General features: G+C 39.5%; 1 pseudogene across 1 annotated transcript; it reads right to left on the bottom strand.

The window, feature by feature from the left end:
- Positions 1–3,866: 3,866 nt before the first annotated feature.
- Positions 3,867–13,596, bottom strand: LOC307074732 (myosin heavy chain, fast skeletal muscle-like; annotated as a pseudogene). Its single transcript has 39 exons — positions 13,390–13,596; positions 13,137–13,280; positions 12,870–13,030; positions 12,752–12,775; positions 12,541–12,655; positions 12,328–12,420; positions 12,178–12,241; positions 11,998–12,096; positions 11,571–11,674; positions 11,341–11,479; positions 11,098–11,216; positions 10,845–10,994; positions 10,554–10,724; positions 10,164–10,464; positions 9,952–10,022; positions 9,746–9,833; positions 9,517–9,634; positions 9,303–9,426; positions 9,087–9,223; positions 8,744–8,999; positions 8,414–8,656; positions 8,154–8,330; positions 7,900–8,045; positions 7,714–7,804; positions 7,244–7,633; positions 7,017–7,143; positions 6,785–6,903; positions 6,501–6,697; positions 6,232–6,415; positions 5,970–6,135; positions 5,764–5,888; positions 5,369–5,677; positions 5,071–5,274; positions 4,863–4,988; positions 4,613–4,783; positions 4,426–4,530; positions 4,226–4,321; positions 4,010–4,141; positions 3,867–3,887 (listed from the first exon to the last, which is right to left on the bottom strand). The product of its transcript is annotated as a myosin heavy chain, fast skeletal muscle-like (transcript).
- Between the last annotated feature and the right edge of the window lie 437 nt (positions 13,597–14,033).

Raw genomic sequence — 14,033 nt, 5'->3', positions numbered from 1 at the left:
GAAGGAAGAGTGTTGCATTTATTAATACCTTTTGGAGTGCACTCCCTTCACTTCTTCATATCCGCTAGGGTTGCTATAATTATTTCATCAACATAGTCTGATATGGAACTAATCTTTTCCGTATGTTTGTGTGTGTGTGTGTGTGTGTAGGTGTGTGTGTGTGTGTCATATACAAGAATGAATAATTCAATTAATAATTGACCATGACCAGTGATGAAATGTAGCAAAGCATTCTGAAGGTGGCTTAAAACAATGCATATGAAATAATGGTTAATGGGTTTGATCAGCACAGTACATTTATTTTACTATATTTTCGTTCAATGTTCAAACTTCTTACTGATGCTTTTCTTAATTCATTTTGACCAGAGTACTGTCTTCATTCATGTAGCATTTTTATTTGATCCATGATGATAATTATACCAGTTAAATATTGTGTTGAAATGTGGGCTGAATGTGGAACTTATCATGTCTCTCCTTTTGTTATCATCTTAACTGCAGTCAGCATACACACTGATACACAAGGGCATCATTCCTGTATGCTTACCATTTCTCCTTTTACAATTTTAATATCATATTTATATCTGCTAAGAACCTGCTGCATTGACATTTATCTTCTTTCACAGACTGAAAGATGCTTAGGCATCTATCTATAAATAATTAGGTTGATATTTCAACTGTGACCACAGATCTTTATTTGGCATGATTCTTGTTATTGGAGTGTATAAACTTTAATGACATTATGCCAGGGAATCTTTTGATTGCATCTCGTTTAGTAAGTTTTTCATTGACCTAGTTTAATATGAAAATGATTATTTTACCTACATTTATTGGGCTTTTAAACAGAATTACACACATTAAATCTAGGATCATTTCATTTTTGTTTACTTGTACTAATTGTAATTTTTCTTTTTAGAAATATAAAATTAAATTAAAATAATAAAAATTGATCTATATATTAAGTAACAGCTATTCTAATATAAGATCCCTTTCTTACTTAATCATCATTACATTTTTTATATGTCTGAATTTGTTTTTGTAGCACTGCACTGCTTGATGTCCGAGTGCTTGACCTCATTAAAAGGCACCAATGGCACATTGCATCATTTTTGGTTGGCAAAGGACACATTAAGGTTTATGTCTTGTTAAACATTACTTTATTGCAATGTGTGATATGTTAATATACTTATTGCTTCCCGTTCATTTGATTAGTCTAAACCCAAGAATAATAATAAGTAAAATAGTAATAATAATGCTTATTAAATCTGCTAGCAGACTGGATAGGAATGCACAGCCCACACGCCCTGCCAACCCCAGTGTGTGCCCTGTTCCAGCGATTCATAGGGGCCACGTCACTCGGGGCAATGAGATATGTGTGCTTAGGTTATTCAGCTTGAATTTGGTTAGGGGTCATGAGCAAATGCTGTTTATACAGGATTTTGAGCATTATTGAGCATGAAACATTGTGACTGATTTTTGGAGCAACTGACAATTTTGTGTCAGTAACTCCAAACAACTGTCACGATTTAAACTTTTTAAATCAAAAGTAAAATTGTGGAATTGTGATCAATACAATGCATTATGGAATAATGGTTAATGGGTTTGATCAGCACATTACATTTTTTTTTACTATATTATTGTTCAATGTTCAAACTTCTTATTGATGCTTTTTTAAATTAATTTGACCAGAGTGCTGTATTCATTTATGTAGCATTCTTATTTGATCCATGAGATTAATTATACCAGTTAAATATTGTTGGACAATGTGGGCTGAAAGTGGAACTTTTCATATCTCCACTTTCATTATCATCTTAACTGCAGTCAGCACACACACTGATACATAAGGGCATCATTCCTGTCCGCTTACCATTTCCCATTTTACAATTTTAATATCATATTTATATCTGCAAAAAACCAGCTGCATTGACATTTATCTTCTTTCACAGAATAAAAAATGCTTGGTCATCTATCTATAAATAATTAGGTTGATATTTCAACTGTGACCACAGATCTTTATTTGGCATGGTTCTGTAACGGGGGGGTTAGGCAGAACCCAAGTGCACAGACTGACAATGGTGACAGGGCAGTTCAAAGGTTTATTGATTGCACCGATGATCGGGCAGGCAGAGTAAACGGGGACAGGCAAGAATTTCGGGGACCGGCAGGAAATCAGGTAGACTGGGGGTTCCGTAACCGGCAGGTAGTCGGACAGGTGGGGACGAGATCACTGGCGGGCGATCAGACAGGCAAGGGGTCGATATCAGGAGGGCAGACAGGCAGCCGAGGAGCCGGAAACAGGGGAGCAGACAGGCCGTTAATTTCATTAACCTAGTTTAATATGAAAATACTTTACTTTACCTACAATTATGGGCTTTTAAACAGAATTACACACATTAAATCTAGGATCATATTCTTGTTTACTTGTACTAAAAGGCATTTTTCTTTCTATAACTATAAAAAATAAATAATAAAAAATGATCTATATCTTCTAATGTGAGATCCCTTTTTTACTTAATCATCTTTACATTTTTATTTTTGAATTGATATGTCTCAATTTGTTTTTGTTGCACTGAATCTTTTAGCTTGATGTCCGAGTACTTGACCTCATTAAAAGGCACCAATGGCACATTGCATAATTTTTTGCTGGCAAAGGACACATCAAAGGAGACATATTATACCACCAGGTGTGAGTGTGTTTAGCCTTACAAGCCGTTTTGAAAATCTGCCCCATATGACATCACTAATGGGCATGTCCACCTACATCTGCAGGTGGATAGATGAGCAACGTTTACATCAGTCCACTGGGTAGGCTGGGAGACTGATTTATCCAGCACAGATCTAGGTGGAAACGCCCACAAGGGATGGCCCTTTTAGAGTTAGGGTTCATGAGCAAATGCCATTCATACGGGATTTTGAGCATTATTGAGCATGAAATTGAGAGTGTGACAGATTTTTGGAGCTACTGACAATTTTGTGTCAGTAACTCTAAAAATCAGTCACAATTTTTAAACTTAAAAGTAAAATTGTGGAATTGTGATTGATTGACTATTACAAAAACAAATGTCAGCCATCTTTTATGCAATCATAGTTTTCCAAAGAGCATGTCTTCCAAATTTGGTGTAATTTGCAGCCTGCGGTTATAAAGATCACGATTTTTGATGTTTTCCTGAAACTTTCACTGTAAGAAAAAATCAGACGGACATTGTTGGTTCTAGAGGAAAAAAAAAACTTCATTGTGTAAAATATGGTGTTAAATAGGTATGGCATTAATCTTCTAAACCACCAATCACTAAACCAACTCCAGCACTTAGTGCCAGTGAACCCAAAATCATGTTATTTTGAATTAAAACAACTGATGTTGTCTTGTAGTAATCCAAACCATTATTTCATTCGCTAAAGTAACTGTAATTCAGGAAAAAACTATTATACAATCGTATGTTTTTGCCAGTCCATGCCAACCAGTTTGTGACCACTGGACCCTAGGAAATAGAAGACCAGTCATTCCCTTTCATCTACAACTAATTTTCCATAAAAGCACAAAGCCTGTGTAAAGACAGAAATCCCAGCAATAAGACTCAGTGACTGAAGCTATTAATCATTAAATGAATAAAAAAACGTTGGCATTAAATCTCTTTCCCAAAGGGCGAATGACCATATGCTTGTGTCTGACTTAATGTCGACCACATCCAATTAGCTCTTGATAAGGATCCAGCTCTGGTGAAAGGATACTCTGATTACAGGACAATGCAAAGAAAGTAAGGCCAAACAAATGAATACAAGATGGAAGGTTGCTGTATAGTTTATTGAATTCTCTTCACAATTTAGCCATATTTTATGACTTGTATGAATGATGTTTCAAACATGAGGAATTATTCAGCACTCTCCTTTCCCTAAAGAGAAAATCAAAAGAAGAGTAGGGTTTAAATGTGTAAAAGGCATTTTTAAAGTAAAGAATTCTAGGAAATTATTAAACAGTGGAAAAATCTGAACTGTACTTTAACTGTCCAATTACCTTTCCAGAGTCACGGCTCTTGGCCCTCAGCTTGTTGACCTGAGTCTCAGCGATGTCAGCACGTTCCTCAGCCTCCTCCAGCTCATGTTGAACCTTCCTGCACTTGGACAGGTAAGAGTTGGCCTGCTCCTCCTGTAGATACATTCATGTTTCGTCAGTTTAAATTTAATGTAGCAAAGTTGACCTGAGTATCCCTTGTAATTCCTTGTAACTTACCGCTTCCTCAGACTGTCTCTTGTAAGCCTTCACCTTCATTTGCAACTTATCAACAAGATCCTGAAGTCTGCAGCCATTCTTCTTATCCTCCTCAGTCTGATGCACATTTGAAAGTGAAAAAATCCACATCATGTGGCCTTTAGATATGATCAAAATGCTATAATAGTATAACCATATTTGGAGATGTAAATTGGACATACCTGGTAGGTGAGTTCCTTGACTCTCCTCTCATATTTGCGGACACCTTTTATAGCTTCTGCTCCACGTCTCTGTTCATTATCAACCTCTGACTCCAGATCACGAACCTTTAGAGTAAGAGTGAATGACTTAATGTTGTCCTTACACTTGACTTATACATTTTTAAATGTTGGCTGATTATTGCCTTACTCGGGCCTCCAGTTTCTGGAGCTGCTTCTTGCCACCCTTCATAGCCAGGTTCTCAGCCTCATCCAGGCGATGCTGCAGGTCTTTCACTGTGATCTCCAGGTTCTTCTTCATCCTCTCAAGGTGAGAACTAGTATCCTGCTCTTTCTTCAGCTCCTCAGCCATCATGGCAGCCTACAAGAACAAGGAATATATTCATCAAGAGTTCCATTAAGTTCTCATAACATCAATTAACAAACAAATATAGGCCTACATCAGTGATGGCTTTCTTGGCCTTCTCTTCAGCATTTCTGGCTTCCTGGACACTGTCGTCCACCTCACCCTGGACTTGGACCAGGTCACTTTCCAGCTTCTTCTTTGAGTTCAACAGGCTTGTGTTCTGAAACATATTATTACTCAATTACTGTTAAAATATGAACGTGCTCTTGTACTCGTATGACAGGATTCAAATGTTTGTTTACCTGAGAGTGCAGCAGTCCAACACGCTCGCTGGCGTCCACCAGCTCTTGCTCAGCCACTTTGCGGCCTCTCTCTGTCTGTTCCAGAGCTGCCCTCAGCTCCTCAATTTCAGCCACCATGAGACCGTTCCTACGTTCCACCATGGCAGCCTGCTCCTTCAGGTCGTCTGCAGCTCTGACAGCATCATCAAGATGCAGTTGGGCATCCTAATATTTACATGAAAACATAACTGAATAGTTCACAACAAGATATATATGCAACTTTATTCTACATGTGCAGTACATTACTTCTGTGTTCTACCTTCAGTTGTCCTTGAACATTCCTCAGCTGCTTCTGTGCCTCAGCAGCCTGGCGGTTGGCATGACTCAGCTGGATCTCCATCTCATTCAGGTCTCCTTCCATCTTCTTCTTGATTCTCAGGGCATCATTCCTGCTCCTGACCTCAGAGTCAAGAGTGGTCTGCATGGAGTCAATGACCCTCTGGCTGTTCCTCTTGATCTGTTCCATCTCCTCATCCTTCTCAGCCAGCTTCCTGTCAACCTCACCCTTAATCTGGTTCAGCTCCAGTTGGACACGCAGAATCTTGGATTCCTCATGCTCCAGAGTTCCCTAATGTATGTAATAAAAATTGACAAATTTGTGGACGCTAAATATTTGATTTATTATGTTGTTTTGCAGATTGTCCTCATCATCACCTCAGCTTCCTCAAGGGCTGACTGGATCTCAGTCTTCTCTGTCTCCACCTGCTTCTTGGATTTCTCCAGCTCATGGATGCTCTTTCCGGTCTCACCAATTTGTTCAGTCAAATCAGAAATCTCCTCTGCAGAGCAATTTTACGTTTGTTATAAGTACGTATTTTACCACAACCTAGTATGTTTAACATTATTTAACAAAAACTCACGTTGGAGATTTTTGTTTTCACGCTTCATGGTCTCCAGATGATCCAGAGTTTCTTCATAGGAGTTCTTCATCTTGAAAAGCTCAGTGCTGAGAGAACGAGCCTCTTTAAGACTTCCTTCAAGCTCTGCCTGGCCCTCCTCATGTTTCTGCTTCCAGTCAGCCAAAACCTGCACAATATTGTTAGTAAAGTAGGACATGTTTAGCACTTGAAGAATCGTAGGATACAAATATTTAAACTGTCATCTCAATGAATTACAACACACCTTGTCAAAGTTCCTCTGCTTCTTGTCTAGGTTGGCAGCCAGTCCATTGGCCCTCTCCACATCAACCATGAGGTCCTCCACCTCACTCTGGAGTCTCTGTTTGGTCTTCTCCAGAGAGGCACACTTGGAGTTCACAGCCTCAATCTGTTCCTCAGCCTCCTGAAGGCGCTGGGCAAGCTTTTTCCTGTTAAAGAATGACATGGCTTAATTTGTGTACCTTTAACAAATATAATGTCAAATTTAGGTAAAGTATTAACTGTGTGACTCACTTGGACTCCTCAAGCTCCTCAGTGCGCTGGATAGCATCAGTTTCATACTTGCTCCTCCACTGAGCCACCTCACCGTTGGCCTTGGACATTCCACGCTGCAGCTCAGCCTTGGCCTCCTGCTCCTCCTCAAACTGCTCCCTCAGAAGGTCACAGTCATGGCGGGCTGATTGCACACCATGAGCAAGAGCATTCTTGGCCTACAAAAGGTGAAACAAAGATCTCGTAAATTCAATACAGTTCTTGATCTTTGAGCCCTACCGTCTTCATGAATAAATGATCCTTACTTTTACTTCCTCCTCATTAAGCCTCTTCAGCTCCTCAATCTGTTGAGTATAAGCCTGCTTGCCTCTGGTCAGCTGGGAGACAAGAGCTTCCTTCTCCTCAAGCTGTCGACCAAACTCACCTAGTCAGAGGAGGTATATCGAATTTGTGAGAAAATGTATATTCAATTTTATTCCCAAAATGGTACCCCCAGAATTTCAAATGATACAAATGACTGAATAAAAAAGTATCAACCATTTTCTGTCAGCAGTCTTGCTCTCTGGGCACTGATGTCATTGACCTGGCGAGCATTCTCATCACTCTTAGTCTTGATTTCACTCAGTTGGTCCTCAAGGGTACGGCAAGTCTTTTCCAGATTTCCCTGATGATTAAAGTTTATCAATTTGAAATCAATGTTGTTTTATAGTTATTTATGTACTTATTATTTCTTAACACAATGAAGGCTTTAAAGAATAACTTACCTTGGCCTTAGAAACAGCTTCCATGTTGCTGGAGAGGTCATCAATCTCCATCTTGTACTCACTCTTCTCCTTCTCAAGCTTCTGCTTGACACGCTGGAGGTTGTCAATCTGCTCTCCCAGCTCTGCTACACTGTCAGCCTGCTTCTTACGCAGAGCAGCAGCAGTGGCTTCATGCTGCAGGGTGGACTCCTCAAGGTCACGACGCAGCTTCTGGAACTCAGCCTCACGCTTCTTGTTCATCTCAATCTGAGCAGAAGTGGCTCCACCAGCCTCCTCAAGCCTCTCACTGATCTCTTCAAGTTCCCTGGAGAGATCAGCTCTCTGCTTCTCAACCTTGGCACGAGCAGCACGCTCAGCCTCAATCTCTTCCTCCAGCTCTTCGATACGGGCCTAAATGATGAAAATATTGAGTCAAGTATCCAAGTATGTCATTTCAGAAAATGTATATTCCTTTTGTATAATTATTCCACCTGAAGTTCCTTGATCTTCTTCTGAAGCTGTGCACCCAGGGACTGCTCATCCTCAATTTTGCTCAAAAGCTGGCTGGTCTCAAAGTCCTTCCTGTGAATAATTAATTAAAACAATTGTCAACTAAATTGAATCAGAAGGAAGATGCAGTTCATCCTATTGTGGTTCAGAAAATACAAATATCTTACTTCTTGATTTTCTCATCAGACTGCTGTTTGTCGTTCTCAAGATCCATGACAGATTCCTGAGCCAGTTTCAGATCACCCTCAAGCTTTCTCTTGGATCTCTCAAGGTCCATACGGAGCTTCTTCTCTTGCTCCAGTGAACCCTCAAGCTGGATGTTAATAATTGAATATGATTAAGAACCATAATATTGTTGAATATTTCCTAAACTCCATTACCAATATGAATTACAAGTTCCCATGAGCTCTTATATACTTACATCATCCACTTGCTGTTCAAGCTTTGTCTTGGCTTTGGTCAGAGTGTTGACTTTGTCTTCCTCTGCCTGAAGATCATCAAGAGTCTGCTGGTGTGACTCTTGGAGGGCTTTCTTCTCCTTTGTCAGCTTAGCAACACTCTCATCCTGAGAGGCCATCTCCTCAGTGAGGTTCTTCACCTAAAGAAAACATAAAATGATGTGTAATACATGCTAATTTGTATTATTATTTTTTAATCTTTTGTCAAAGAATCTTTCTGAACCTTGTTCTCAGTGGCATGTTTCTCCTTCTCCACTTTGGCTAAGGTAAGCTCCAGGTCATCAATATCCTTCTTGAGCTCAGAGCATTCATCTTCCAGTTTCCTCTTTTTGGCAGTCAGCTCAGCATTGATTTCCTCCTCATCCTCCAGCCTCTCAGTTGTCTCTTTGACTTTGGCCTCCAGCTGGATCTTACTCTTGATAAGTCCTTCACACCTTTCTTCAGCATCATTCAGATTCTCTCCTTCCTGTATGATATTTAGAGATGTAGAACATGTTACAGCACATTTACCTCACTGTGTACAGACGGGGATACAAAAATAATATTTACTTACAGAAGCAACTTGCAGTGCAAGATCATTCTTCTCCTGCAGGAGAGAAACCATCTTCTGCTCCAGTTCCTTCTTCTTGGCCAGGGCAGCTGCCAGGTCTGTCTTCATCTTTTCATAGTTATCCTTCATATTGGCAAGCTCCTTCTCGGTTTCAGCACTCTTCAGAAGAGGCTTGATCTTGTAGTACACCTTCATCCATGGCCAGTGTTTGACATTCATGAATGAGCGGATGTTGTACTGAATAGTGTAGATGGCTTCCCTATAGCATAAAATAAACCATCATTTTGGGGTTCTACTTGGCAGTTTAAAAGTTTTTGAGTTTTGAGCAGTATGTCCAAAAACATACCTCCTCTCTGTCATCTTCTTATACTCCTTTCTCATGACATAACCTCTGCATGCAGCCTGAATCATTCTGACAAGAGCAGCCAGCTTCTCATCTCGCATCTCCTCAAGAGCACCCAGAAGACCAGCTTTGAAGAACACCTTATTGTAAGAAAAGACTTTTGTCAGCAAGTGAATTCAAATGAAGAATAAACATAGTTTTTGACAATAATAAACAGACCTTGGTGTGTCCAAATTTGTACTCATCGTGAGGCACATCAATGGACCCAAGCAGTTTCTCAGAAGCCTTCTTGTTGTCAATAAACTGGCCCTCAGGAATGACACTGGCATTCAGTACTTTGTACCTGAAGAAGACCATTATAATGTTTTTAGCATTCGTTAAAATGTCCAAAGGCATTTGTAAAGTTGTCCTTCAAAAATCCTTGAGTTAATACCTCTGCTTGAAGTCAGCATAGAGGATTCTGCTGGGGAAGCCCTTTCTGCAGATTCTGATGCCCTCCAGTACACCATTACACCTCAGCTGGTGGATAACCAGGAAGTTCTCCATGAGTCCTGTGACATGGGTGATAAATACATCGTCAATATAATTAGTGTGGTGTAGCAGTGACTAACATGTCATATCCTAACCCAGACACTACACACATTTGTTAGTGCTGACTGTACCTGGAGTCTTTGACTCATTGGGAATCAGGCAACGCACAAAGTGAGGATGGGTGCTCCTCAAGTTGGTCATCAGTTTGCCCAAGTTCTCCTAAATACATATCACAGCATAAAACATGAAATATATACCAATTTACTTACAAAGAACACATTCAGAAAAAAATTAAATAAGGTTTCATTTTTACATTTGTTAGTGTGTTTATCCTTACCCTGAACTGTGAAGACACAGTCTGCATGGAGCCACCCTTCTTCTTGCCTCCCTTCTTTGAACCCCCAACCTCTGTTATTAATTATTGGTAATAAGTCACAGTTCATTTTTCACGTTTATATTTGTAGGCAATAAATGGCTTAAATATCAATGCGTATTATAATAGACTGGATGAACAGTTATAAACTATGGTTATATTCTATGAATGTCTACCTTCAACTGGAGGTGGGTACAGGACAGGCAGTAGTTTGTTTGAGGACTTCTGGTACAGCTGCACAACAGAGTCATTCAGGGGATCCTTGTTCTTGTCCAGCCAGCCACTGACGTTGTAGTCCACAATCCCAGCATAGTGCACCAGGGAGAAGTGGGCCTCAGCCTTGCCCTTTGCAGGCTTGGGCTTCTCAAATGCTTTGGTCTTGCCGAGATGCTGGTCATACAGCTTGTTCTTGAAGGTAACGTCTGAGGCCTTGGGGAACATGCACTCCTCTTCAAGGATGGAGAAGATGCCCATTGGCTTAAGAGAAAAATGGATTGATGAAACATCAAAAGTATTTGTAAGACACACAAAGAATAATTATATAAAGTTATAGTATTCAGTTGTACCTTCTCAATAAGCTCAATGCAGGCAGCCAAGTCCATGCCGAAGTCAATGAACTCCCAGATGATACCCTCCTTCTTGTACTCCTCTTGCTCCAGGACGAACATGTGGTGGTTGAAGAACTGTTGCAGTTTCTCATTGGTGAAGTTGATGCACAGCTGCTCCATGCTGTTGTACTAGTATGGGACATTTAATAAACCGACTTTTATGATGTTTCAACAATTGATTAGTAATGACTATTGTGTCCAAATGAAGGAAATGCTTTAAAAAATGCTGCCAATTATTTAACAACTTACATCAAAAATCTCAAAACCAGCAATGTCCAGCACACCAATGTAGAATTGTCTTGCTTGCTTGGTGTCCAGCATCGTGTTGATACGGATGACCATCCACAAGAACATCCTCTCATAGATAGACTTGGCCAGGGCACTCACTGAGTTTTTGACCTGAAATGTATTTTAATATAAAAACATCAAAATATTAGGCTCATAATAGACAATGCATCATGTTAACAAAAATTGCACCACAAACACATTGCATTTTTCTTACCTGAGGAACAGTCTGTCCCTTGGTGACATACTCATTTCCGACCTTCACTCTTGGGTAGCAAAGAGCCTTGAGCATATCAGCAGAGTTCAGACCCAGTAGATAGGCAATCTTGTCGGCCTCTACAAAGTTAACATGAAAAATGAATGTATTATTATTCTGTTTAATAATGACTCCCACTGTAATACAAGCAAATATGCACCAATATACCTTCTAGTGCACTGATGAATTCATGTTAATGGTTACCTTCATTGCCATCTGGCTCAGCCTGCTCCTCACGCTGCTTCTGCTTGAACTTCATGTTACCGTGGTGAAGCACAGCACCAGTAAACTTGTAGATGCCAACCTTGTCCTCATTAGTGAAGCCCAAAATATCAATAGCAGTCTGTGATGGAAACAAGGGTCATTTAGAACACATTTCAGAAATTAAATATAGTATTGAAAATATATTAAGTGTGTTCGACACATCCACTGACATCAGTAGCCTCCAGCTCCTCTTTGTCATCAATGCTGGCCACAGTGATCTGACCCTGACTGCACATGGGGAAGTCGTAGGGGTTGGTGGTGATGAGGGTCATTTCTGAGGAATTAAACAAATATCATTTTTCGGCTCGTTATGCTGCTACCTAACAAATAACTTCTGAGTAAAAAATAATTAATCTTGCTTTGCACTTATATGCAATGTATGTAATTGCATTTCCATATTATGCAATGGAATATATTATCTTTACCAAAAACTATTCACGCTAGAGACCTAGCCCTAAATAGTCCTTCAAAAAGTTGCAACTTCAGAAGTCATTTTTTCATATTACGTCATGTTAGAACAGATAAAGTCAATTCTCGAAAACACTTCATCTTAATATTAAGTACATTCTTCACACTCTCACTATTATAAAATCTCACCAACGATGTCAGGTTTGTGGTTGGTCATCATCTGGTAGAAGATGTGATAGCCTCTCTCATCGGGAAGCTGGAATGTCACTCTTGACTTTTCCAGCAGATCTATGAGGCCCATTCATTAATCAAAACCTATGCCACTAATAATCTTGGTTGATTAATCCACATGTAGAACAAGATACTTACATGTCTCAATATCAGCACTGGACAGTTTACCGTTTGCGTGGAAATGAATTCTGATGAATTTACCCTGTTTGCAAAAAATGTGTTTATTATCCTCAAAAAAAGACTCAAAACCAAGGAGTTTCTTCAGGGAGGAATTCATTTCATACTTACAAAACGGGAGGAGTTGTCATTTCTCACAGTCTTGGCATTTCCATAGGCCTCCAGCAGGGGATTGGCTGCAATAATCTGGTCCTCCAGTGACCCCTATAATCAAACATAAAATGTGAATACCTTTTTATTGAATCATAATTCAATTGTCATGTTCTTATCATGTGATATATTTATTTATTGATTCATGGATTTAATGTTTATTTTTAAACATACCTGTATCCTTCCAGCGCCTTCATCCTTCTTCTTTTCTGCTCCACCAACTGAGATGGTAGCAAAGTACTGGATGACACGCTTGGTGTTCACAGTCTTTCCAGCACCGGATTCTCCACTGGGTATGAAAAGGCGAATAAAGTCAATTTGACATGTTTTCCAATGTAAGATTCATTGTATTAAATTTATATTATATTAACAGAATCAAACTTACGTGATCAGGACAGACTGGTTCTCTCTGTCTGTAAAAAAAAAAGCATTCACATTTGCATGATTATGCCATTTATCAGTAAAAACAAGATAAGCTTAGGGATTTGACACTTTGAATTCACTAACCAGTGAGCATGTTCTGAAAGGCGTTGTCAGAGACGGAGAAGATGTGGGGTGGAGCCTCCATACGCTTCTTGCCTCTGTAGGCATTGACAACATCCTGATCGTACACTGGGAGCCACTTGTAGGGGTTTACAGTGGCACAGAACAGCCCAGAGTAGGTCTGAAGGAGGTCACAGAGATTCACATTAATGTTTCCTATTAATGATGCATATTACTTAAATGTACTAAATGTATCATATATTTTCATTGAGGCAAAAATATCTTACGTAGATCATCCATGCTGAATAACGCTCTGCAAGGTTATACAACACAGCGGCTTCATTGAGATGGGTCATCATGGCCATGTCCTCAATTTTGTCGTACTTGGGAGGGTTCATGGGTGTGACATCGTCCTCCTTGACTGTCCTCTCCTAAAATATGGAAACCCATTTTTAGTTTCCTTACCAGTGCAGCTATTGCAACTTTCACTTTCTGTTGATACCAACAAGTTAGCCTCTGCCACGATCAATCTCTGCCTACCTCTGATGAAGACAAAAGTTTCACAGTGACTTTGCCACCTTCCCTCTTAATGATGGTACACTTGAGGTAAAGTTCCTTCACATCAGCCACATATGCAGCAGCCTTTGCATCGAATGGCGCGCTCTGGGCCGCAATCCTCTCCTTCTCTGGCTTCCGGAGGTAAACGGCCGCCTTGCCGTAAGCGGCCATCTCTGCGTCCGTACTCATGATGGATGCTTATTTCATGAAAACAAGCAAATTAATAAAAAAATGTACACATAGCTTCAAAAATGTTTGAAGATGTTCGGTGATGAGAACATTAAATACTTTTTACCGTTTACTTCCTCTCAGCCGCAGATGAAATGATACCTAAAAAAGAAAAGTTATTCATGATTTTAATAAGTCAAAACGGTTACAAGTAAGTCTTATGGTCATATTTTACTGACTTGAATAAAATGGAAAAATGAATATCAAATGAAATGCACACACGTTTTCTCTTTTATCCACATAACATTATCAGAAAAAAGCTAAATAAATTATGCTAATGATAAAAGCCAGACCTAAAAGATGCCAACCACGTACAAATATACATTATAATGGTTCCCAAAATAAATAATGAAAAATATGAATTACAAATACATATTCTATACAAATAAATACATGAA

Source organism: Pollachius pollachius (assembly GCF_949987615.1).
Source record: "Pollachius pollachius genome assembly, chromosome: 4".
NCBI lineage: Eukaryota > Metazoa > Chordata > Actinopteri > Gadiformes > Gadidae > Pollachius > Pollachius pollachius.
The sequence above is the reverse complement of the archived record's forward strand: the minus strand, read 5'-3'. Positions and strand labels throughout refer to the sequence as shown.